Consider the following 24,568-nt stretch of genomic DNA (forward strand, 5'->3'; position numbering starts at 1 on the left):
GCTATTCAGGCTGTTTCTGGTCACCCTGTATATATACATTAAGTACTACAGGACATACTTCTATTAAGTCAGTCAGAAATGTCCCACAATCGATCGGAAAACATGCATGCGTTCAGTGTCGGACAGAAAGCTGCAATTTTTCACTTCATTATCCACCCCACTATCCAGCACGCCATAATTGACAGATCACTCTGTGTTTGTGTGTGTGTGTGTGTGTGTGTGTGTGTGTGTGTGCATGTGCGTCTTTGATGCTATGATATCTAGAAGTCTTTAACCACGAACGTGTCATTAATTGACATTAATTTAACAGCAATAAAGTTGCAATGTGAAGAGCCTTTAAGTAGCGATACGCTGTTACCCATCACTTTATTATAACAAACAGTGCCAATAACAACGCGTTTTCGAGAAATTCACACTGTGATATTGCTGTGAAATACCTTATATTCGTAGCACGGAAACTATAGCGTAAAAACCAACAAATACGAGCTTCTACTGAAAACGCCGTAATCCAATATGGCGTCTCCAGAGTTCTGCCCGTGACGTAAAAGCGATCTTGCACCTCACTGGCAACATTCCTCTTCACGGAGCAAAAACCTCATGTGACTAATTCCGTCTTTCACGTTCGGAAATGCTCCACGGCGTGAAATTCCACGTTCTGACCTCACAAAACTACCAGCTCTACGTCCACGTTCGCTTTCTCGTCCCGTGTGAGGAAGGCATTTATTAATTTTTTTGGTCATCAATCTTCTGAGAGATTTGATGCAGCCCGCCAGGAATTCCTCTTCTGTGCCAATCTTATCATCTCAGAATAGCACCTGCTTCCTCAGTTGCTTGCTGGATGTATTCCAGTCTCCTCTACAGTTTTTACTTTCTCTGGCTTCCTCTAGTACCACGGAAGTTATTCCGTGACCTCTTACCAGATGTCCTATCATCCTGTTCCTTCTGCTTGTCTGTGATTTCCACATATTCCTTTCCTCGCCGATTCTTCGGAAAACCTCCTTGTTATATACCTCATCAGTCCACCAAATTTTCAACATTCTTCTATAGAACCACATCTCAAACGCTTCGATTCTCTTCTTTTCCGATTTCCCCAAAGTCCATGTTTCATTGCCATACAATGCTGTGCTCCAAACGTACATCCTCAGAAAATCTTTTCCTCAAATTTAGCCCTATGTTTGATACTAGAAGACTTCTCTTGGCCACGACTGACCTTTTTGCCAGTGTTAGTCTGCTATTAAAGTCCGTCAAGGGCTAATTTGCTGCCCTGGTATCAGAATCCCTTAACTTCGTCTACTTCGTGAGCCCTAATTCTGGTATTTAAGTTTCTCGCTGTTCACATTTCTGCTACTTCTCATTACTTCAGTCTTTTTTCGATTTACTCTACGTCTGTATTCTGTATTCATTAGACTGTTCATTCCATTCAGCAGATCCTGTAATTCTACTTCACTTTCCCTGAGGACAGCAACGTCATCAGCAAATCTTATCATTGAAAGATGGGAATTTGTGGTAAGGTCTTATGGGACCAAACTGCTGAGGTCATCGGTCCCTAAGCTTACACACTACTTAATCTAACTTAAACTAACTTAACGCTGAGGATAACACACCCCCATGCTCGAGGAATGACTCGAACCTCCGACGGGGGAGCCGCTTATCATTGATATCCTTTCACTTTGCAGTTTAATTCTACTTTTGAACCTGTCTTTTATTTCCCTTATTGCGTCTTCGATGTACAGATTGAACAATAGGGGCGAAAGACTACATTCCTCTCTGACACCCTTTTTAATCTGTGCGCTTCGTTCTCGGTCTTCCACTCTTATTGTTCGCTCTTGGTTCTTGTACATATTGTACATTGGTCGTCTTTCTCTATAGCTTACCCCAATTTTTCTCAGAATTTCGAACATCTTGCAATTATTTTACATTCCAGATTGACAAATTCTGTGACCGTGTGTTGATTTTTCTTCAGTCTTGCTTCCATTATCAATCGCAACGTGAGAACTGCTTGTCTGGTGTCTTCACCTTCCCTAAAGCCAAATTGGTCGTCATGCAACACATACTCAACTTTCTTTTACGTTCTTCTATATATTGTTCTATCAGAAACTTGGACGCATGAGCTGTTAAGCTGATTGTGCTATAATTCTCGCAACTTCGGCTCTTGTTATCTTGGAAATTGTGTGGATGATGTTCTTCCGAAAAGTCTGATGGAATATCGGCAGTCCCATACATTCCCGGCGGGGTCAGGGATTTTCTCTGCCTCGTGATGACTGGGTGTTGTGTGATGTCCTTAGGTTGGTTAGTGTAAGTAGTTCTAAGTTCTAGGGGACTGATGACCATAGATGTTAAGTCCCATAGTGCTCAGGGCCATTTGAACCATTTGAACCCATACATTCTACTCACCAACATGTACAGTCTTTTTGTTGCCACTTCCCTGAATGATTTTAGAAATTATGAAGGAATGTTATCTATCCCTTCTGCCTGGTTTGATCTTAAGTCCTCCAAAGCTCTTTTAGATTCTGACTCTAACACTGGATCCCTTGTCTCTTTCCTGTAAACTCATGTTTCTTCTTCTACCACGTGATCAGACGAGTCCTCCCGCTCATAGAAGCCCTCAGGAAACTCTTCGCCTATCCGCGCTCTATCCCCAGCAATTGGTCCGCCTCCGTAGCGTAGTGGGAGCGTTACCGTTACCGCTTACCACGCAGAGGGTCTGGGTTCGCTTCCCGGCGTGAGATTGCGCGTTGCGTGACCTTCGTCATCATTTTCATCATCATTGACTCGCAAGTCGCCGAAGTGGCGTCAACTAAAAAGGACTTGCAATACAGCGGCCGGATTCCCCCGAATGGGGGCCTCCCAGCCAACAATGCCATACGATTATTTCTTTTTTTCTGCACTTAACAGTGGAATTCTCATTGCACTCTGAATGTTATCGCCCTTGTTTTTAATTTCACCGAAGGTTTTTTAACTTTCTATGTGATGAGTCAGCCGTCAGCCTTTCTTTCTTTCTTTTATTTTTCAGCCGTTTCACCTTAGCTTCCCTGCAATTCCTATTAATTTCTTTCATAAGCGACTTGTATTTCTGCATTCTTAAGTTCCCTACACATTTTTGTACTTACGTCTTTCTTCGATCAGCTGAATTTTTTCTCTAGTTATCCATGATTTCTTCGTAATTAGATTTCTCGTGCTTACGTTTTCCTTTTCACCTTTACTAAATGTAAACACGGAGTTCGAAGAGGTGCTGACGCGTCGGTGAGACGTCTTCTCAGAGGCGCGCTCAGAAGCTGATGGGAACCCATTTAGGCTGCACGCACTCTAGGCTACAGGTGCGCGCTCCAATTTGCATTCGCATTAGCTGCCTTTCCGCGAACTGCAGTCCCGCGCGTTCATGTAAATAGCCGCCCGCGCCTGGGAAGCCTACGGCGGAGCGTGCTTTCCCACGCTGCAGCCGGCCCTTCTTCTGCCACGTTCGCCGGCGCGACAGCTGCCAGCACTCGTCAGGCCGTGTCCCGCGGTTCTGATGCTGCTGCCTCTGCCTCTATAGGCGCGAGCTCCCTCCAATAAAGATGCTAATGGGCCCACCGCCGAACGGCAGCCCCGCGTCCCTCGGGACACGACACCTGCGCGCCTTTGCTTCCGTCTAGACCTCCCCTCGGCTCCTTTACATGCCAAACAGCGTGGATGATGACTAACTCAGTCACAGTTGCGATTTAAATAATACAGGGTGTTTCAAAAATACTTTCGCAAACAGGATCCTAATACCAAAAAAAGAAAAAAAAAGCTCAAATAAATGTATGTTCGAAAATCCGTCATTTTCTAGTTTTTAATGAAAGTTAACGTTCACCAGCTAAGCATGAGGTGTAATATTCTGATTCATACATCACCGATCGTTTTCGGACTTATGCGAGGGTAATCCCAAAAGTAAGGTCTCCTATTTTTTTATAAGTACAGAATTCTGTTTGTGTGGCAGTTGGTCACACTGTTATGAAGAGTGCTTTACGCGCTGTGTGCAAACAAGCTCACGCCGCGCTGTGGTGCTCATTAGAGTTGGGCGACACGATTCTTTTTCCCTATTCGATTCCTACGATTCAATCTCACATTGCGAATCGATTCCTACGATTCGTTCATGATTCATTCTAGTCTGCGATGGCACGATTCCTACGGAATGCAAAAAGTTTTACATCTTACTCACAGATGGCAGGACCTGTCTGAAATTGTCAATGGGGTTAGAATCGAACTGTGTCATGATATGATATGCCAGAAATAGTTTTTTTATGAGTAAACATGCATATGACGTTACAAGTGTGATTCTCGATTTATACGTGTAATGCCTTAATTGATGAAAGGTCAAGTTTGATTTGATTGTATTCATTGTTTTATTTCAGTATGCCAGGAAAGAGGAGTCGATTTGTGCGAAAGGTGGTGCAAAATTTCGTGGTATGCCAGTTTGGTTGTGTGGCTTGAACGTATCAACTACAGACGTCTGTTTTATAGTAACAAAATCTAGCAGTGAGGCAGACGTGGTTTGGCTCATCTCATCCTATGTTTTTCTGTGCTAAGATGTCTTTCTAAGTCCACCCTTGTAATTCATAACGCAGCTGACAGCCCTCCCCCACAACAAACTTAGCTTAACTTTCATTTCTTCTAAATACAAAGCATAGGTATTTTGCTTTTAATTTGTCTGAGAACTTGCCGCTGTCACTACTATTTACGTGAGAAGACGACACCGCCAAGTGTCAGCTTAGTTTTCACGAGTAATATTACGGCCCACGAACTTCGTTTGTTCGTTACGAGCTTCCTTTGTTCACACGCATCCTCCACATGACTGTCATCTGGCGGTCGTAATCATTCGGCACGACTCGGCATCATTCGGAAGTTGCCTTCGAAGCATAGCGTACTAACTGTAAGAATCGATGAATCGTTGGAACTTGGAATCGTCACGACTCGGAAACACGCAATCGTTCTTACGATTCTTTTGAACGACGATTCGTCCGTATCACTATTCGATTCTTATGATTCTTTATTTAGAGTCGTTCAAATGAACGACTCATTCACGAATCGCCACAACTCTAGTGCTCAGTCTTGGCCTGGCAGCCGTTGAGAATGGAGCTCCCGTTGGATGTTACCGCCAAGTGCGAATTGCGCGCAGTTATTCGGTTTTTGAACGGAAAGGGCACTGCACCGATTGAAATCCATCGCTAGTTGACGGAAGTGTATGGTGAGTCGTGCATGGATATCAAAAATGTTCGTAAGTGGCGTAGAGAGTTTGCAGCTGGTCGGACAGAAATTCACGACGAACAAAGGAGCGGGAGACCGTCAGTTTCCGAGGAGACAGTGTTGAAGGTTGAGCAAAGCATGCGTGAACATCGGTGGGATCACCCTGGATGATCTCTGCACGTTGGTTCCTGAGGTTTCCCGAAGCACCGCTCACAGAATTTTAACAGAAACATTGAACTACCGGAAGGTGTGCGCAAGAAGGGTGCCACGCATGCTGACTGAGGACCACATACGCCAACTAGTTGATGCTTACCGCGCATTTCTTCACCGCCTTGCAGCCGAACAGGACAGCTTTCTGGACTCAATTGTCACGGGTGACGGAACCTGGGCATACCACTTTAGACCTGAGACTAAGCAACAATCACGCCAGTGGCGGCATCCTTCTTCGCCAAACCCGCGGAAATTCAAACAAACACAGTCTGCCGGTGAAGTTTTGACAACCGTTTTTTGGGATCGGAAAGGGATATTGTTGGTCGACTTTATGCCCGCTGGGACCACAATTAACGCTGACAGGTATTATGAGACTCTGAAAAACTCAAACGGTCAATTCAGAACCGGAGAAGAGGTTAAAAGAACATTTGGCCGGACAGCGATTCAGCTCCGACGACGAGGTGAAATAAGAGGTTCATAACTTTCTGAACAGCATGGCGGCGAGCTGGTATGACATGGGCACACAAAAACTGCCACAGCGTTTACAAAAATGCATAGACAGAAATGGTGATTATGTCGAAAAATAGCTAAATGTCCAAGCTGTAAACTGATGTAAACCGCCGGCCGATGTGGCCGAGCGGTTCTAGGCGCTTCAGTCTGGAACCGCGCGACGCCTACGGTCGCAGTTTCGAATCCTGCCTACGGCACGGATGTGTGTGATGTCCTTAGGTTAGTTAGATTTAAGTAGTTCTAAGTTCTAGGGTACTGATGACCTCAGATGTTAAGTCCCATAGTTCTCAGAGCCATTTTTTTATGTAAACCATTGTAAAAATAAACAGGTCTATGTACTTATAAAAAAAATAGGAGACCTTACTTTTGGGATTACCCTCGTAAATTCGTCTTCAGATGGTTCAATAGGCTATTCTTTTGAGGCTTCGAGCTGTGCTTACTGAATGATCTGGTACTTGTAATCTACTCCTACACTCTGTAAAATACTTGTTCCACTCCTAAATACGTACAAAATACTTTTTGTTTTTAATAACGTTGGAGCGATTACACCTAAACTAAGCTACAACAATACTAATATAGTTGTAAATGAAGGCTCTCCTATTATATTCATCCGATACTGAATCAGTCACTAAACTGGAGCGATTGTAACATACGTCCTGTCAGCGATCAAATTTGAGTGATGTGTTCTGTCAGTTGTTCGTGTGTCCTCTGCTGTAACAGAAGAACAGTATGTCACAGCAAAGATAAGAAGTTAAGCAACAGGTCTAACAGATATCTGATTAAAACGCAAATAATCTAAAACGTCTATCTGAACGGAAAAGGCTCTGTTCTATGAGGTTTCGGGATTGCAGCCGGAAGATGTTGACTTCTCGCCACAATATTTCGGCTGGCAACCGTTCAGCCATCTTCAGGTATCCGCCACTGGAGACTGCTAGTTCATTGTCGGCTTTATAGCAAAAAACTGACGCGGAGACGCATGCGGATTGGTGGCTGTCGTAGGAGTATCCTCTGTCGAAATCAGTGCACATGCGGATTGGTGGCTGTCGTTGGAGTATCCTCTATCGAAAGCAGTGCACTCTGCAAATGCTACCCCATTTGTGGCTCTCTGTTGAGAGAAAACATTTTATTCATAATGAGACGTCTGACATCTTCCGTTTGCTTAGAGCGCCACGAGCGCGGGTTCCGGCAGAGGGCGGACATACAGTTTCACGTTAAAGCATCCGCCTGCGCGCCACAGATGGAACAGTATTAGCAGCGGGCGCGAAGTTCGCTAGAGGATGCTCCTGTGACGGCCGGCAATGCCCATGCACCTCCGCGCCAATTTTTTGCTATAAAGCAGACACCATGAACTAGCAGTCTCCAGTGACGGACAACGGAAGATGCCTGAACGGTTGCCAGCCGAAATATCGTGGCAAGATGTCAACATGATCCGGCTGCCATCCCGAAACCTCACAGAATATTCAGTAGCCCGGGCAAACTTCAAGAATCATATCGGAAGAAGCTCTATGGAAGCAGGAGAGCTATGCGAGACATTACATACCCAAAACGTACAAACCTATTTTTCTTTTTAATTAACTAAGCATTTTAAGTTGAGGAATGGCGTTATATATAATTATTGTGGACAGGATTTGAAACCCTCTCCTCCCGAAAACGAGACCTGCACTACATCGTTCGGTTACCGCATTAACAGCTTTCAAACTCACGTATGGCCGTTCTGGTCTGGGTTTTGTGCGAATTCGCTAAATTATTTAGGCGAATGCTGCGGTCGTTACCTCAACAAGGCCTTCTCTCGTCGTCCGATCTGAGCTATTGCTTCGTCTCTAATGATCCCTGTGTCGACGGAACGCTTAACTTTAACTTTTCTGTAAAACTGAAACTTATTGTAAACTCTGACGCAGTAAATACCGAGACATTCGTCCAGGGTGATTTTATACAAAGAAAAGTGCCTCCGTCATCGTGCAACAAATAAAAAGAAAAGTGTATCGACACAATTCTACACTAGAATGAGATTTTCACTCCGCAGCGGAGTGTGCGCTGATATGAAACTTCCTGGCAGATTAAAACTGTGTGCCGGAACGAGAGTTTGGTAAATACGAGATGAGGTACTGGTGGAATTGGGGCTGTGAGGACGGGTCGTGAGTCGTGCTTGGGTAGCTCAGTTGGTAGAGCACTTGCTCGCGAAAGGCTAGTCCCGAGTTCGAGTCTCGGTCCGACACACAGTTTTAATCTGCCAGGAAGTTTCACAATTCTACACTGCTTTCAAGCTGACGGACGGTTAGTTACATAACAGTGTAGGCTTAACAGCAGGAACGTCCTAACTGCATCGATGTTTGCCTACTCATTTAGAGTCGACCGCTTTGGATTCTCTTTCCGCAAGCACTGTGTGGACTCCACAAGCGGAACCAGTTTCGCTAGCTGCCGTGTGGGGAATAAACGTTGGTCATTAAATAAGTTTGAATTTTAATTGCGTGCCTCTCTACGATAGCTCTCCGGCAGCGGCATTCCGAGAAACTGACGCACATCGTTGGAGTGTCGCCCAGCAAATTCTGCGTCGCAGACTGTACCTGCTCCTTTCACGCCGAGGACTGGACATCCCTACCACTGTGTTTCAATGGTGCAAACGCCACGAAGAATGTTATTGAATAAATATATGCAGTAAATACGAGGTTGGAACTTAAATAGGGGCAATTATTTATTCACAACCGATACAAAAGAGTTACATATTTGCACCTGTTACTGTCCTTCAAAGTAGTCACCAGCGTTGTGTATAATCCGTTGCCAGCGATGTGGAAGGCGTAGTGTACCGTTAGCAGAGCCTGTTCTGTTGATGGTGTGACTGGAGCGGTCTATGCCTGTCGAATCTCTGGAACAGTTCTGAAGCGAATGCCACGAAGTGGTTCCTTATCTTCGGAATCAAATCAAAGTCACAAGGACTTAAGTCAGGGGAGTATGGTGGATAGTACAGTACTTCCCAGTCCCATCGACCGAACAGAGCAGCCACAGCTTGCGCTGTATGCCCCCGCGCATTGTCGTGCAAAATGATGGGTGGGTTGCGGAGAAAGTGTCGCCGCTTCTTTCGCAAAGCTGGTCGCAGGTGATGCTCCAAAAAGGAACAGTAATACTGTGCATTGACGGTCTGCCGTGGAGGAACGTAAAGCGTAAGGATAACACCATCACAGACGTACACGAGAATCACCGCTCCATTCGCACCGTCAACAGAACAGGCCCTGCTAACGGTATACTACGCCTTCCACATCGCTGGCAACGGGTTCTACAGAACGCTGGTGACTACTTTGAAGGATTGTAACAGGTGAAAACATGTAACTCTCTTGTATCGGTTGTGAATAAATAGTTGACACTATTTAAGTTCAAATATTCAAATGTGTGCGAAATCTTATGGGACTTAACTGCTAAGGTCATCAGTCCCTAAGCTTACACACTACTTAACCTAAATTATCCTAAGGACAAACACACACAGCCATGCCCAAGGGAGGACTCGAACCTCTGCCGGGACCAGCCACACAGTCCATGACTGCAGGGCCTTTAGACCGCTCGGCTAATCCCGCGCGGCACACTAAGTTCCAACCCTCGCATTTTAGGGAGTGGTACAAGAGAATAATTCGAATAAAACATTACATGGAACATACGTCCAATTTTTATTCATTACAGATATACATTGTGAATAATAACCGCTTGGCTGCTCTTGTAGCCTAGAAGCCACATCAGGTTGGATCTGTTAAATTAGAAAAAGCGTTCGCTACAATTGTGGCCAAATTATAGTTACAATCAATAGTGAGAAACAGTGCAAATTTCTTACATGTTAAATCATGACATTAATGTTTCAACACGGACGCGACCAAACATTCGTCGTCTGTGAATAAATGACGCATTTAGCGAATCGTCAGGTACGCGGAAAGTATGGGTCCACGATTCCTCAAGCACCCCTAATTTTTTTTAAGTGTAAGAATCGTCAAGAAATATCCGCAGTAACCACTCACAGACGGAAGTGATGGCAGTAAAGTGTTCAGATGTGTGTTAAATCTTATGGGACTTAACTGTTAAGGTCATCAGTCCCTAAACTTACACACTACTTAACCTAAATTATCCTAAGGACGAACACACACACCCATGCCCGAGGGAGGACTCGAACCTCCGCCGGGATCAGCCGCACAGTCCATGACTGCAGCGCCCAGACCGCTCGGCTAATCCCGCGCGGCTAATAGCAGTAGAAGTGGAGGGTATATAATGGGCATAGGGACGCAGAAAAACAGTCCAGTCGTTGCCGTAATGCAGAAACGGACTGTCTTGGCATTTGCCTCATGATATTTAAGGAAGTCACGGAAAATCTGGATTTCCGTGGAAGTCTTCCCGAATACGAGTCCAGTGTCTTACTCTGTGCGTCACCTCGTTAGCCGACACGAATCGCGAAGTGCCTCAGACCAACCTGATGGGTGCTGAGCAAAACAGAAGCATTGTCTGGAATACACGTACGTGACAAAAGTCGTTCGATACCTCCTAATATCGTGTCGGACCTACTTTCTCCCAGCGTAGTGCAGCAGCACGACGTGGCGTGGACTCAGCAACTCGCTGGAAGTCTCCAGCAGAAATATTGAGTCATGCTGCCTCTACAGCCGCCCACAGTTGCAAAAATGTTGCCGATGCAGGATTTTGTGCACGAACTGATCTCTCGATTATGTCCCATAAACGTTCGATGGGATCCATGTCGGGCGACCTGGGTGGCCAAATCATTCGCTCGAATTGTCCAGAATGTTCTTCCAGCCAATCGTGAACAACTGTGACCCAGTGACATGGTGCACAATCATCCACAAAATTCTATAGTTGTCTGAGAATACGAAGTCCATGAATGGCTACAAATATTCTCCAAGTAGTTGAACATAACCATTTCCAGTGAATGATAGGTTCAGCTGGACCAGAGGATCCAGTCCATTCCAGGTAAACACAGCGCGCACCATTACGAACTTGGGCCCATGGCTGCATGGGGTCTGCGTGGCACTCGAACCCTACCATCAGCTCTTATCAACCGAAATCGGGACTCATCTGAACAGCCCACGGTTTTCCGGTCGTCTAGGGTCCAGCCAATATGGTGACGAGCCCAGGAGAGGCGCTGTAGACGATGACGTACTGTTAGCAAAGGCACTCGCGTCGGTCGTCTGCTGCGATATCCCATTAACGCCAGATTTCGCTGCATTCTCTTAACAGATCCGTTGGTCGTACGTCCCACATTGATTTCTGCAGTTATTTCACACATCGTTGCTTGTGTATTAGCACTCAGAACTCCATGCAAACGCCGCTGCTCCCGGACGTTAAGTCGAAGCCGTCGGCCACTGCGTTGTCCGTGGTGAGAGTTAACGCCTGAAATCTGATGTTCCCGGCATCCTCTTGACTCTGTGTATCTCGGAATATTGAATTCCCTAGCAATTTCCGAAATGGAATGTCCCATACGTCTAGTTCCAAGTGCTATTCTGCGTTCAGAGTCTGTTAATTCTTGTCGTGCGACCATAGTTACATCGGAAACCTTTTCTCATTAATGACATGAGTACAAATGACGGCTCCATCAATGCACTGCTCTTTTATATTTTGTGTACGCAATACGACTGCCATGTGTACATGTGCATATCGCTATCTTGTCACTTCATTGCAAGTCTTCCAGAATACGAGCACTGCAGTGTCTTACCTGTGCGCCATCTCGTTACGCGACAGGAACTGCGAAGTGCCTCAGAACAATCTGATAGATGCTAACCAAAGCAACAACATAGTGCGGAATATTTTTGACTAATACAATCAGTGCGTGAGATTTTTTTGTTGCAAACCCTTCGTAGGTCAGCTGAGCTGTACAGAGAGGAAACAGATCCCGGTTCCGACTCCCTGGGGGGCCCGCGCGGCTTGCGGGATGAACCTGGAGCGCGGATGGGGGTGGAGGGATGTTCCCAAGGGAGACGGCGCCGGCTGGCCCCCTCCTGGCGGGGTCAAAGGTCACAGGCACCGCCCTGCCCAAAGGGCGCGTCGGACACACGACGCGGGACCTCTGTCTTACGACCTGTCCCACGCTGTTCCCTTCTAGTGTTTCAACGACGTCGCCTCCCTGTGGGCCGTATCACAGGCATCTGTCCAGCCTATGCAGCCCAGTAGAAATGCTTGGTCCATTTACATCGCAATATTGCACACTTAGGTGGTTGGACAAAAATATGGAAAAACTGTGAGAAATGCGTGCTTCAGCATAAATGCTGGTGGTAGCCAAGCTTGCAGGTTACGCTGTTGTATTTGACCTTGAACGGCACCTTTACAATGTCTTTAATACGTTGCAAGTGTCAGTCGTGTTCAGAACAGTGTTGTGTGTACATTATCGCTCAAGAGTTTTCGAATGCACTGAAAGTAAAATAAAAAAAGCTAGTTATAAGATTCAAATACGAATTAGCTATATTGTTTGCTCAACATAACGTTTAAGAGTAGTGTTCCACGTTTTTAAAAATGGAGTCGTTCAAAACGTAACCTTCTGTTGTTACGCTGTTCAGGTTCCAAGCGTTGCATGCCTATAATTTTGTATTGTGGTAGCATAATATAATCTTTCCTCATTAGATGCCGTTCATAGGACGGCAACAAACCTGTGAACACAGTTGCAGGTAAGAGAGGGGCATGTAGTTATGCACGAGATAGTGAACTTCAGTGAGTGTCAGTGTAGACATCTATAATGGAACGAAGAAAGGAGCTTTCAACAGAAAAATGTCCTACAATTGTGCCTTTACCTGCAGTCGGTCTGCGTGCGACAAATAGCATGTCAAGAACATATTTCCTTGGGATGTGTCCATTACACCTTGCAGAGGCATGTGGAAACTGGCCAGAATATGGATCTACCTCGAAAGAGTAGGCCAAAAGTCTCATCAGAAAGTGATGATAATTATATAGTAGTCACAAGTAAACGTGATCGCTTCAAAGCAGCGCCAATTTTAGCAGCAGAGCTCAGCCATAATAGGGAAAAGCCGGTGAGTGTAAGTACTGTGAAAAGACGTCTTCAGGCAGTGAACCTTACCGGGCGTGTGGCGGCTAAGAAACCATTACTGACGGCTATTAATAGGCAAAACAGGCTACACTGGGCAAGACAACATGAAAGTTCGGCAGTAAATCAGTGGAAAAAGGTACTTTTCACTGACGAATCCAGATTTGAGGTCTTTGCCACAAAGCGATGTAAGTTTGTTCGCCGGTTGCCAGGTGAACGAATGTCACACCAATGTGTGTCTCAAACATTAAAGCATGGAAGCAGTTCCCTCATGGTCTGGGGATGTTTTGGAGCCGGTAAGCCTGGCGATCTTGTACAAATAAACAGAACAATGAAAAAAAAAAGGATTACCATCGCATTCCACAGTATCATGCAAAGCCATGCGGAGAAGGTTTGATTGGCGAGGGATTAGTCCTACAGCAAGATAACAACCCTAAACACAATTCAAAACTGTGTACAGCGTATTTGGCAAATTTAGAAAAAAAAAGAAGAAACTGAGAAACATGATCTGGCCGCCCCATTCTCCCGCCTGTAATTCTATTGAACTGCTTTGGGATCACTTGCATAGAGTGATCAAGGCCTATTACCAACGTTTATCACCTCTGGATCAAACTACAAGAGGAATGGCGGTATATCACCGAGGAAACCCTGATGAAGCTGACAGCGGGAATGTCTCGCGTTTGCAGAACACTGATTAAAGCCAAAGGAGGCTACGCTGAGGGAAGTAAAATTTGACTGTCTGTATTTAGTTTCAATAAAAGATTATGCCAAATCTGACTTACGAGTATTTCTAACATTTCTGGGCCCAATTGCCATTTTTTCCTCAAAGTCGCTGATGTTCAAAAACTTTTGAGCGATAGTGTAATTATGCGTGAATGATGTCGGAGCTAAACGATTTCGAACGTCGGAGAAAAGCTGGGGCTCGTATGGTGGATGTTTCCGTACCAAGATAAATGGTTCAAATGGCTCTGAGCGCTATGGGACTCAACATCTGAGGTCATCAGTCCCCTAGAACTTAGAACTACTTAAACCTAACTAACCTAAGGACATCACACACATCCATGCCCGAGGCAGGATTCGAACCTGCCACCGTAGCGGTCGTGCTGTTCCAGACTGTAGCGCCTAGAACCGCTCGGCCACTCCAGCCGGCTTAACCTAGATAGCGGATGTGTCTGGTGTTTCAAGAGGCTCCGAATCGAATAGTTATATCGCATACAAGGAAAGCGGAAAAACATCGTCGACCAAAACACAACGCGAACGGAAGTTTTGTTGAGTTATCGTGACGGATGTTCATTGAAGAGGATTGTGACGATAAGTAAGAGGACTACAGTTGAAAAAGTCACTGCAAAAAATATTGCACTCGCGAATCCTGTCAACACCAATATAACGCAGAGTGAAAAGCCGGCCGGAGTGGCCGAGCGGTTCTAGGTGCTACAGTCTGGAACCGCTGCAGGTTCGAATCCTGCCTCGGGCATTTATGTGTGTGATGTCCTTAGGTTAGTTAGGTTTAAGTTCTGAGTTGTAGGGAACTGATGACCTCAGAATTTAAGTCCCATAGTGCTCAGAGCCATTTTTTGAACTCCTTACGAGGGACTTGCAGGACGGGCTGGAATTGCAAAACCACTCGTCAATGATGGAAATGCCCGTAAAAGGAGTATGTGGCGTCGACCGAAGCCATAAAACCCGGACAATGAACCAATGGAAGAAACTCATTTGCTCAGATGAGCCTCGTTGCACCCTGCTCTCACCTTATGGTGCAGTTTACTTCCTGCGAAAAGTGAAACACGTCGCGATTCGGTGATATTTGGACAGCCGTATCGTGTTATTCCATGGACTTCATGATTACTCTGTGAAGTCATTTCACTGCCAAGGATTATGTGACCATTCTGGCTGACCAAAAAAAAAAAAAAGGTTCAAATGGCTCTGAGCACTATGGGACTTAACTTCTGATGTCATCAGTACCCTAGAACTTAGAACTACTGAAACCTAACTAACCTAAGGACATCACACACATCCATGCCCGAGGCAGGATTCGAACCTGCGACCGTAGCGGTCGCGCGGTTCCAGACTGTAGCGCCTAGAACCGCTCGGCCACTCCGGCCGGCTTGGCTGATCAAATCCATCCCACAGTGCTTGTTCCAAGACCACGGGGCCACGTTTCACACATCTCACATTGTCCATGGCTGTTTTTGTGAGCGTGGCTATGAATTGTGGCATCTCCTCTGGTCGCAACAGTCGCTAGATCTCAATATTATTGAGCCTTTATGGTCTACTTTGGAGAGAAGGGTGCGTGATCGTTATGCACCTCAATCGCCGTTATCTGAACTTGCCACTGTTTTGCGGGAAGAATGGTATAAGATTCTCTTCAAAACCATACAAGACCTGTTTTTATCCATTCCGAGACGACTGGAAGCTGTTTTGGATGCCAACGGGTTTCCAACACCGTATTTAGCCTGGAAATGTATTGTGTTGTGGTCTTTCCATATTTTTGTCGACATTCTGTATGTCAGCCGGAATCAATAGCTTTCAAGCTCCTCTTACTGTCTTTCTGTGCTTACTGTCAGCCGCACTTTTATTCAAATGGACGCCGAGCTATTGTTTCAGTTTTAGTTTCACTGTGACCTTCGTAGAATTCTACAGCCAGTCTAGTTAATATGATTTGTTCCATTCTTATAATATACCCATAGATTTTACCATGCACTTTTTTCATATCCGAATATATGTTGGTACACTTTTCAGTTTCTTTCTTTGCTTTTGGTCCGTATGTTCTTTCGTCAGTATGATTTGGACCTAAAATGCTCCTGATTACTTTTCGTTGTCTGTTTAAAATGAATGATTCAGCCCCATAAAGACACGCTGGTAGGTTGACTGTGTTGTAGTGTCTCAGTTTAGCGTATTTTGAGATGCATTTTTGTTATGGATGTTTCTTGTAAGAGCGAAAGCTATTGCCATCTCGTGGCAACGAATTTCGTGTCTCCTTCGGGCTAGTTCAAATGTGTGTGAATTCCTATGGGACCAAACTGCCGAGGTCATCGGTCCCTAAACTTACACACTACTTAAACTAACTTAAGCTAAAGACAACCCACACCCATGCCCGAGGGAGGGATCGAACCTCCGGCGGGAGTGGCTGCCCGATTCGTGACATGGCGCCTCTAACCGCGCGGCCACTCCGCGCGGCTTCGGGTAAGTCCCTTGATTGGTTTCGCCTAAATACCTTAACTGAGAGGCTCTCTTGACTTTCTCATACTTAATTATTAACATTTTGAGAGCCACGTTGCTTCTCCCAAACGATATTTGGAAACCTACATTTCCTGGTGTTTCTTTAAAAATTTCTATTTGTTTTTGTGCTGTTCGAATGTTCTGGAATAGAACCGATAGGTCGCGCGCAAAAGCTCAGCAGTGTGTTCTGTCCAAATTATTATTATTTTATTGTTATTGTGATTAAAATACTAGGCAATTTAGTTTGCTGAAAGTGGTATCGACAAGAAGGCAAGGGCGAGTGGTGAGATGTTGATTGCAATTCTACGCACCTTAGCACGTTGAAAGTGGTGACCAAGAAAAGTTATATTTGGCGAAGGGAGGGTGGAGAGACGCTAACAAACTGTCACTGTTTCCTTCCCCCTCTACCTGCCGCCGCGCCCCTTCTCCCCCCCCCCCCCCCCCCCCCTGCACCCGACGCCCCTCCAGAAACGTGATCTGCAACTGAATATCGCACAAGAATATTAGTAATATTATTATCGCTGACATCTATACATAACACTGGAAAGAAGTCCTTGCGACATCAACTATATTAGGTACATATTTCTATACACACCATCTCAGCGCTAAAAGAATGGAAGAAAACACGTAACTAAATATTTAGAGGGAACTGTCTTGGACAATGTTTTTTTTTTCTCTCTATTTCTCTCTTTCTGCTCTTCGACATTTCAGTTTCGTTATGAGCAACTCAAGAATCTCCATATACCAAGACTGAGAAACGTCTATACGTGTACTTAGCGCTTGCAGCATCGAATGAGTGTATATCTGGAAACGGGTGGTGATTTCGTCGCCCTCGACAAGCCGCTGTACGTTCTGCAGCAGACAGGTGAGAAGTCGAGATGTGCTGAGTGGGACCACGGCGTGCGCGTGGGACCCACCGCAGGCGGGCATAAACATGTTAACGCGCCGCCCATTAGCGCTAACTGCTGTCACGACTCCGGGACGAGGCTCAAAAGCAGGTGAAGTTCTCCTCCCACGCTGCAGCCCTTCTATCAAGTAGGCTGGTCGCTTGCTTTGTCGCAGGATGGCGCAAGGGCATGCGAGCCTAGAAGAGCTCTTGAGAAATTGGTGACTTTGACACGTGATCGCTCCCGAATAATTCCTATAATTCGCCAGAACATATAGGGTTGTCTCCTGAAAGTTGTCTGGCACGTTCTTTCTGTATCTATTTGACCTGTATCTACTTGACCTCTCGATTATGACCCATAAATGTACGGTGAGATTAATTTAGAGCCATCTGGGTGGTCAAATCATTCCCTCGAACTGTTCAGAATGTTCTTCAAACCGATAGTGAACAATTGTTGCTCGACGACACGGCGCATTGTCATCCATAAAAATCCCATCGTTGTTCGGGAACACGAAGTCCATGAATGGCTGCAAATGGTCTCCAAATAGCCGAACATAACCATTTCCAGTTAATCATAGGTTCAGAAGGGCCAGAGCACCCAGTCCACACAATCATGAAGCGTCCACCAGATTGCACAGTACCTTGTTGACAACTTGGATCGATGGCTTTGTGGGGTATGCGCTACACTTGTATCCTACCATCAGCTTTTACCAACTGAAGTCGGGACTCATCTGGCCATGCCACCATATTCTAGTCGTCTCTGGTCCAATCGATATGGTCACGAGCCCAGGAGAGGCGCTGCAGGTGATGTCGCGCTGTTAGGAAAGGCACTCGCGTCGGTTGTCTACTGCCATAGCCCATTAATGCCAAATTTCGCCGCACTGTCCTAACGGATACGTTCGTCGTACATCCCACATTGATTTCTGCGGTTATTTCACGGGATGTTGCTTGTCTGTTAGCACTGACAACTCTACATAAACGCCATCGCTCTGGGTCGTTAAGTGAAGTCCGCCGGCCACTGCGTTGTCTGTGGCGAGAAGTAATGCCTGAAATGTTGTGTTCTCGGCACACTCTTGAGGCTATGGATCTCGGAATATTGAATTCCCTAATGATTTCCGAAATGGAACGCCCGACGCGTCTAGATCCACCTATCTCTCCACGTTCAAAGTCTGTTAATTTCCGTCGTGCTGCCATAATCACGTCGGAAACCTTTTCACACTAATCACCTGGGTACAAAAAACAGTTCCGCCATTGCACTGCGCTTTTATGCCTTACTTCCGCGATACTACTGTCATCGGTATATGTGCATATCGCCATCCAATGACTTTTGTCGCATTGGTATAATATCTAACACAGTTTCCTTTCCTTTCAGGAAAGACTATCTGATGCTATTGTGGGAAGCTGGGTTCGTTCTTCGTACCCTAACAGTTCAGTTCACCTTCAAGGTAGGCTTCTTGATGTCCGTTCCCTTCACACTACGTCGGTAGATACTACCTCAGTCGATGAAAAGCAGCGTTGAAGAAACACCGACTAAACACCTGCCAAACAAAGGTCGAATAACTCAAGCTTAAACGCAGCGCCTGCAAGTTCGTAAAAATTTCAGGTCTGTGTAAAAGGTTTAAAGTTCAACTAATTAGGCTTTATTGACCCCAAAGCAAGTGGTAAATGGCTATAAAGTCCGTATTTACTGCCTAAACTAGTAATGGAACAAGTTAATTACCATTTCTACTATACGTTTTCAGGCGTAAGCAGCCGTTAAGTTTACCAGTCCGACCCGAAAGATTTTCAGGTCCCATACAGTCACTGACTCACTGCTATTCGCGAGTTATTACACCACGTCGTTCAGTCATCGTATAAAAAAATGCTCGCCAAAATTTTCCGAGATGTTCACGAAACACGCCACGCAGAGTTTAAGCACGGCAACAGACCAAATTACATAAAATTCTCAGTTCTTCACCAAAACGTTCAAAACTGTAGACGCTTCACGATTACGATAGAAGAACCGAAAGACCGAACAGTTTCCTTCATCTCAGCCAAAATTTGTATGGCGCGATTCAGCATGTTCTGGACTGCAAGATGGTTCCCCATCGACTCGTAGACACAAATGGCTCTGAGCAGTATGGGACTTAACTTCTGAGGTCATCAGTCCCCTGGAACTTAGAACTACTTAAACCTAACTAACCTACGGACATCGCACACACATCCATGCCCGAGGCAGGATTCGAACCTGCGACCGTAGCAGTCGCGCGGTTCCAGACTGAAGAGCTTAGAACAGCTCGGTCACACCGGCCGGCTTCGTAGACACACAGAACCGTAGCACAAAGCCCTGCACAAAGTGCAGGAAATGTATAATTCCTTTTGGATAATGAATTAGACACCCAATCAGAAAAACTCCAGTACTCGAGTTGTTGCGGTACTCCGTAACTCATTCAAAAGAATTACAGACAGCAATTCATTAAAAAAAATCTAAATTTACGAAACCAAATGTAATTGAAATAAAGCAGAGTACGGATTATACCCAAAAATGAAATACTAATTGATTTAAAGCCTAACTTTTCTTCTGGCTGCTTTTATAAAGCATGCATCCTGGACATATGTCACATGATTCATGATTGCACGAGAATCTAAAATCGCCATTTTTTATATACAAACGAGCTGGTCAGTTTCGAGAATTGTCATGCCACAAGAGCTAAATTTTAGAAACGACACAAATAACATATTGTATCCTGGAAAATTTATGGTTAACCACTCAGATTTTTGCTAGGAAGATTACTGTGATTCTTAAAACCAACAAATAAACGAAGGCTATAGAGCAGTTGCTAAAGATGTAGAAATGTCTCACTGCAACCATCCTCGTAGTCATATATTTCGTTGAATGAGACGTTTAGCGGAATCATGGGAAAGCGCTTCCAGAAATGTGTGAGAATTTTATAATGAATAAAAACTCTACATTCCAGATTCCAGAGGGCTTGATGGGGTGGGAGGTGGGACGGCAAATGCATGTGCAAGTGGACGCATTGTCAGTAATGTATCAAATATTGGACCTTCAACACCCTCAACACCGGAAAGTTATAATAATCTTTCTTTTTTTTCCCTTCAACTTCCATACTCTCCACAAGTTTTCGTAAGTGATCTTTGACGCTCCCCCCCCCCCCCCCCCCCAATGAATTTTTCATCATCTTTCTTTTCTGCTTGCAACAAAGTAGAGGTCCGCAGCTCGTGGTCGTGCGGTAGTGTTCTCGCTTCCCACGCCCGGGTTCGATTCCCGGCGGGGTCAGGGATTTTCTCTGCCTCGTGATGACTGAGTGTTGTGTGCCGTCCTTAGGTTAGTTAGGTTTAAGTAGTTCTAAGTTCTAGGGGACTGATGACCATAGATGTTAAATCCCATAGTGCTCAGAGCCATTTGAACAAAGTAGAGTAATTGTCGCAGCATCAGTGCGTTGATCGTCCAACATTCCTTTTTCTTCCGCTCCCCGACTAGGATTTCTCCTGTTGGTCGGCCTCATTCCGTGGAGTGAGGCTACTCGCTGTAGTAATAATAATCTTCGTCCAGCATTCCGAACCTCAGTATTGTTGAGCTATCTGTAGGGAATTTCGGTAATACTGTACAATATTATTGACTTGTCTAGGGAGCGCTTAAGTTATGGCCACATTCTTTCAGGACATGTAGGATGTGCTGCTGATCGATTACTCACTCGTCGAGTGGCCACAAATATTGTCAGCTGTTGTGCCAATCGGGAACGACGAGGATTGCTTTCAGAATGTGTGTTGTTGCACGATATGCCCGACCGCACAGGTCTTGATTAAGGTGGCTACCAGCTTAACTGCATGCTTACTTATGCTTTCTTGAGCGTGTGTAGTGCAGGGTCACACAGGCATCACGGTTGTACAAGAAGCGTGACGTTGATCGAATTTCGAATATGCATGCTTATGCAAGCGTCCAAACGTGTGCATGCTTGAGAGTGTGCACCAAGAATGGGGAGGCATGTGCAAGCACTTGTCAGTGGTTTGATTTGATTTTATGTTCGTTTTCCTTGTTACATTACATTCTGCACAAAGATTTTACTGTAATGTAGGACAAGTGAAAGAATACAATATTGCATTGAGAGAAAAAAAGAGAGGAAAAAGAGCAATACTATGAGACAGTTGCTGCAGAGTGTCTACCGCGAATAGTTAATACGGGTATGATTTTTTCGTTTCTTTAACACTTTTTTCTTCACACGTCACTTTTCCTGCTAGAGGCAGCGCATCGTCGTCTGAGATGGACAGGTTCCTTAAACAGCCTGATGCTTGTACAAGCTTGCTTGACGTGTGTGGCAGTGTGACCAATTTGTGCATGCGTGACTGTCAAGCATGCAGTTTTGTGAGAAGTCACCTTTATGCTTGACTCGATCCGGCTTGTGATGGGTGGTATGAACTGTTAAAGACGCACTTGGTCCGTCGCCATTTGCAGAACTACTACCTACGTTCAGGAGACGGTTGTTAAGTGGCTACTAGACTTGGACCCTGATTTATTTCTTGCCGATTTTGACTTACCTCTGAAACAAAAGCTTAAACAACAATGCCGACTATGTGTAATAGTAATATGCACCTGTGTCTTGCTAACTTTGTGTATCTATTTGATTTCCTGCATTAACATTTTCTCGCAGAAGACCTTTTACCTGCCGGCCGGTGTGGCCAAGCGGTTCTAGGCGCTTCAGTCTGGAACCGTTCGACCGCTACGGTCGCAGGTTCGAATCCTGCCTCGGGCATGGATGTGTGTGTTGTCCTTAGGTTAGTTAGGTTTAAGTAGTTCTAAGTTCTAGGGGACTGATGACCTGAGATGTTAAGTCCCATAGTGCTCAGAGCCATTTGAACCATTTTGAACCTTTTACCTTGCGTCTTGGATCAGCCTCGTAGATTGAGGGTGATGACACAACAAGACTAATCGGTCTCATCGCCATGAACATAATATAACTCAGTTGAAAACCCCCACTAAGTATTTCCTTGGCAGTGGTTGCCGCATGAAATACCACCTGGGTAATCTATGTCTACACACCTAACAAAAATTTTTGGAACCATCTTTCAATGAAGAAGTCATTGGCGTGTAAGGTCCGCCACTCAGAGCATGCAATATAAGCTTTGTTGTGTTTGAACGAGTCTTCTAGATTACGACTGCTTCAGTGCTGTCGTTGAGTGAAGCTGTGCTTGGGCTCGATCCCAGAAATCTGCACGCCTCTGTTGTCGGTTGCCGAGATGGCGTGTGGGCAGAAGATCCAACAGCTACACGAAGGACAGCCCGAGAGACGGCCTCAGCAGACAGCCAATAAGACGGTACTTTTAATGTCCAGGATGGTCGGCACAGGCGTCCTGCTCCCAAGCTGAACAGCTTAGGGACGTGCAGAATGGTTCTTCATTCACTGAAGATTGGGCCGCCCCTCATCTTCAGTCATTCACCGTAGTGATCTGAAAGAGTGTAGCTCGCAGAGTCGAAGTTTCCTCCGCAGCCAGGTAGCTGTGGACTCGTAGCAGTGGACTCTTAAGATGGCAGCAGCTGTAGACGCTTTGTTGTATTCATCAGGACATCCTGCAACTAACCAACGGCCTTGCCGCAGTGGTAACACCTGTTCCCGTCAGATTACCGAAGTTAAGCACTGTCGGACTTGATTAGCGTTTGGATGGGTGACTGTTCGTGTCTGCCGAGCGCTGTTGGAAAGCAGGGTGCAGTCAGCCCTTGTAGGGCCAATTGAGGAGCTGCTTGATTGAGAAGTAGTGGCTCCAGTCATGAAAACTGACAACAGCCGGGAGAGCTGTGTGGTGACCACATGCCCCTCCATTTCCGCATCCAGTGACACCTATCGGATGAGGATGACATGGCGGTCGGTCGGTAGCTTTGGGCCTTCCGAGGCTTCTTCGGACGGAGTTTAGTTTAGTTTTTGTCCTGCAACTAGTAGAGCAACTTTCCATCGGTATCTGTGCTGCAGATGGAGTGGTCACACTCTGGTTTTATAGCAGTCGATGACATGATTCCAACAGTACAGGTGACCGAATGTGCCCCCGTTTTCTGAGCCCGTCGGCGCTCTTCGCTGACATAATATTTAATTCCAAGGCTTCATATCGTTCCTTAATGCAAATTGCGGCCCGAAAGGTGCTCTTATGTCATCCCTGGGTGGAGTTAACTACTTGTAACCTCATTACAGAAGGGCGGTGTGTTCACTCTGCACTGTTGCCTAAATGCTGAATCAAGTGTTTCCTGGCGTCCTCTCTTACATACTAGAGGCAATAAGGCCCCTGTCTGTTGGTACTTCGGCACCCACACTGTTGGCATTGGTCACGTCAAACTCGCAAACCCGGCGGACGTGTTCTACTTAGCGTCGCCCGGCCGATTCTAACAAAATTTTATTCCCATACTTAATTACTGTTCTGCTGTGCAGCAACAAATCATATACAACCGTTCGCTCGACGAAAAATCCATATCCAAAGACTGGAAAGCTGCACAGGTCACAACAATATTCAAGAAAAGTAGTATTAGTAATCCACTCAACTACAGGCCCATATCACTGACGTCGATAAGCAGCAGGATTTTAGAACATATATTGTGTTCGAACATCATGAATTACCTCGAAGAAAACGGTCTATTGACAAAAAGTCAACACGGATTTAGAAAACATTGTTCTTGTGAAACACAACTAGCTCTTTACTAGCATGAAGTGTCGAGTGCTATTGACAAAGGATTTCAATTTGAATCCGTATTTCTTGGATTTCCGGAAGGCTTTTGACACTGTACCACAAGCGGCTTTTAGTGAAATTGCGTGCTTATGGAATATCGTCTCAGTTATGTGACTGGATTTGTAATTTCCTGACAGAGAGATCACAGTTCGTAGTAATTGACGGAAAGTCATCGAGTAAAACAGAAGTGATTTCTAGCGTTCCCCAGGATAGTGTTATAGGTCCTTTGCTGTCCTTTATCTATATGAGCGATTTCGGAGACAATCTGAGCAGCCGTCTTAGGTTGTCTGCAGACGACACTGTCGTTTATCGGCTAATAAAATCATCAGAAGATAAAAAAAATTGCAAAACGATTCAGAAAAGGTATCTGTATGGCGCGAAAATTGGCAGTTGACCCTAAATAACGAAAAGTGTGAGGTCATCCACATGAGTGCTGAAAGCAATCTGTTAAACTTCTGTTACACGATAAATCAGTCAAATCTGAAGGCTGTAAATTCAACTAAATACCTAGAAATTACAACTACGAACAACTTAAATTGGAAGGAACACATAGAAAATTTTGTGGGGGAGGTTAACCAAATACTGCGTTTTATTGGCAGGCTACTTAGAAAATGTAACACATCCACTAAAGAGACTGCCTACACTACGCTTGTCCGTCCTCTTTTACAATACTGCTGCGCGGTGTGGGATCCTTACCAGATAGGATTCACGGAGTACATCGAGAAAGTTCAAAGAAGGGCAGCACGTTTTGTACTATCGCGAAATAGGAGAAAGAGCGTCGCTGAAATGATACAGGATTTGGGGTGGACATA

General features: G+C 45.3%; 1 protein-coding gene across 2 annotated transcripts in view; it reads left to right on the forward strand.

Moving 5' to 3' along the window:
• Positions 1 to 24,568, forward strand: part of LOC126481697 (laminin subunit gamma-1) — a 1,171,409-nt gene that overhangs the window by 1,079,544 nt on the left and 67,297 nt on the right. The window lies entirely within an intron of this gene.

The sequence above is a fragment of the Schistocerca serialis genome, chromosome 5 (assembly GCF_023864345.2).
Source record: "Schistocerca serialis cubense isolate TAMUIC-IGC-003099 chromosome 5, iqSchSeri2.2, whole genome shotgun sequence".
Taxonomy (NCBI): Eukaryota; Metazoa; Arthropoda; class Insecta; order Orthoptera; family Acrididae; genus Schistocerca; species Schistocerca serialis.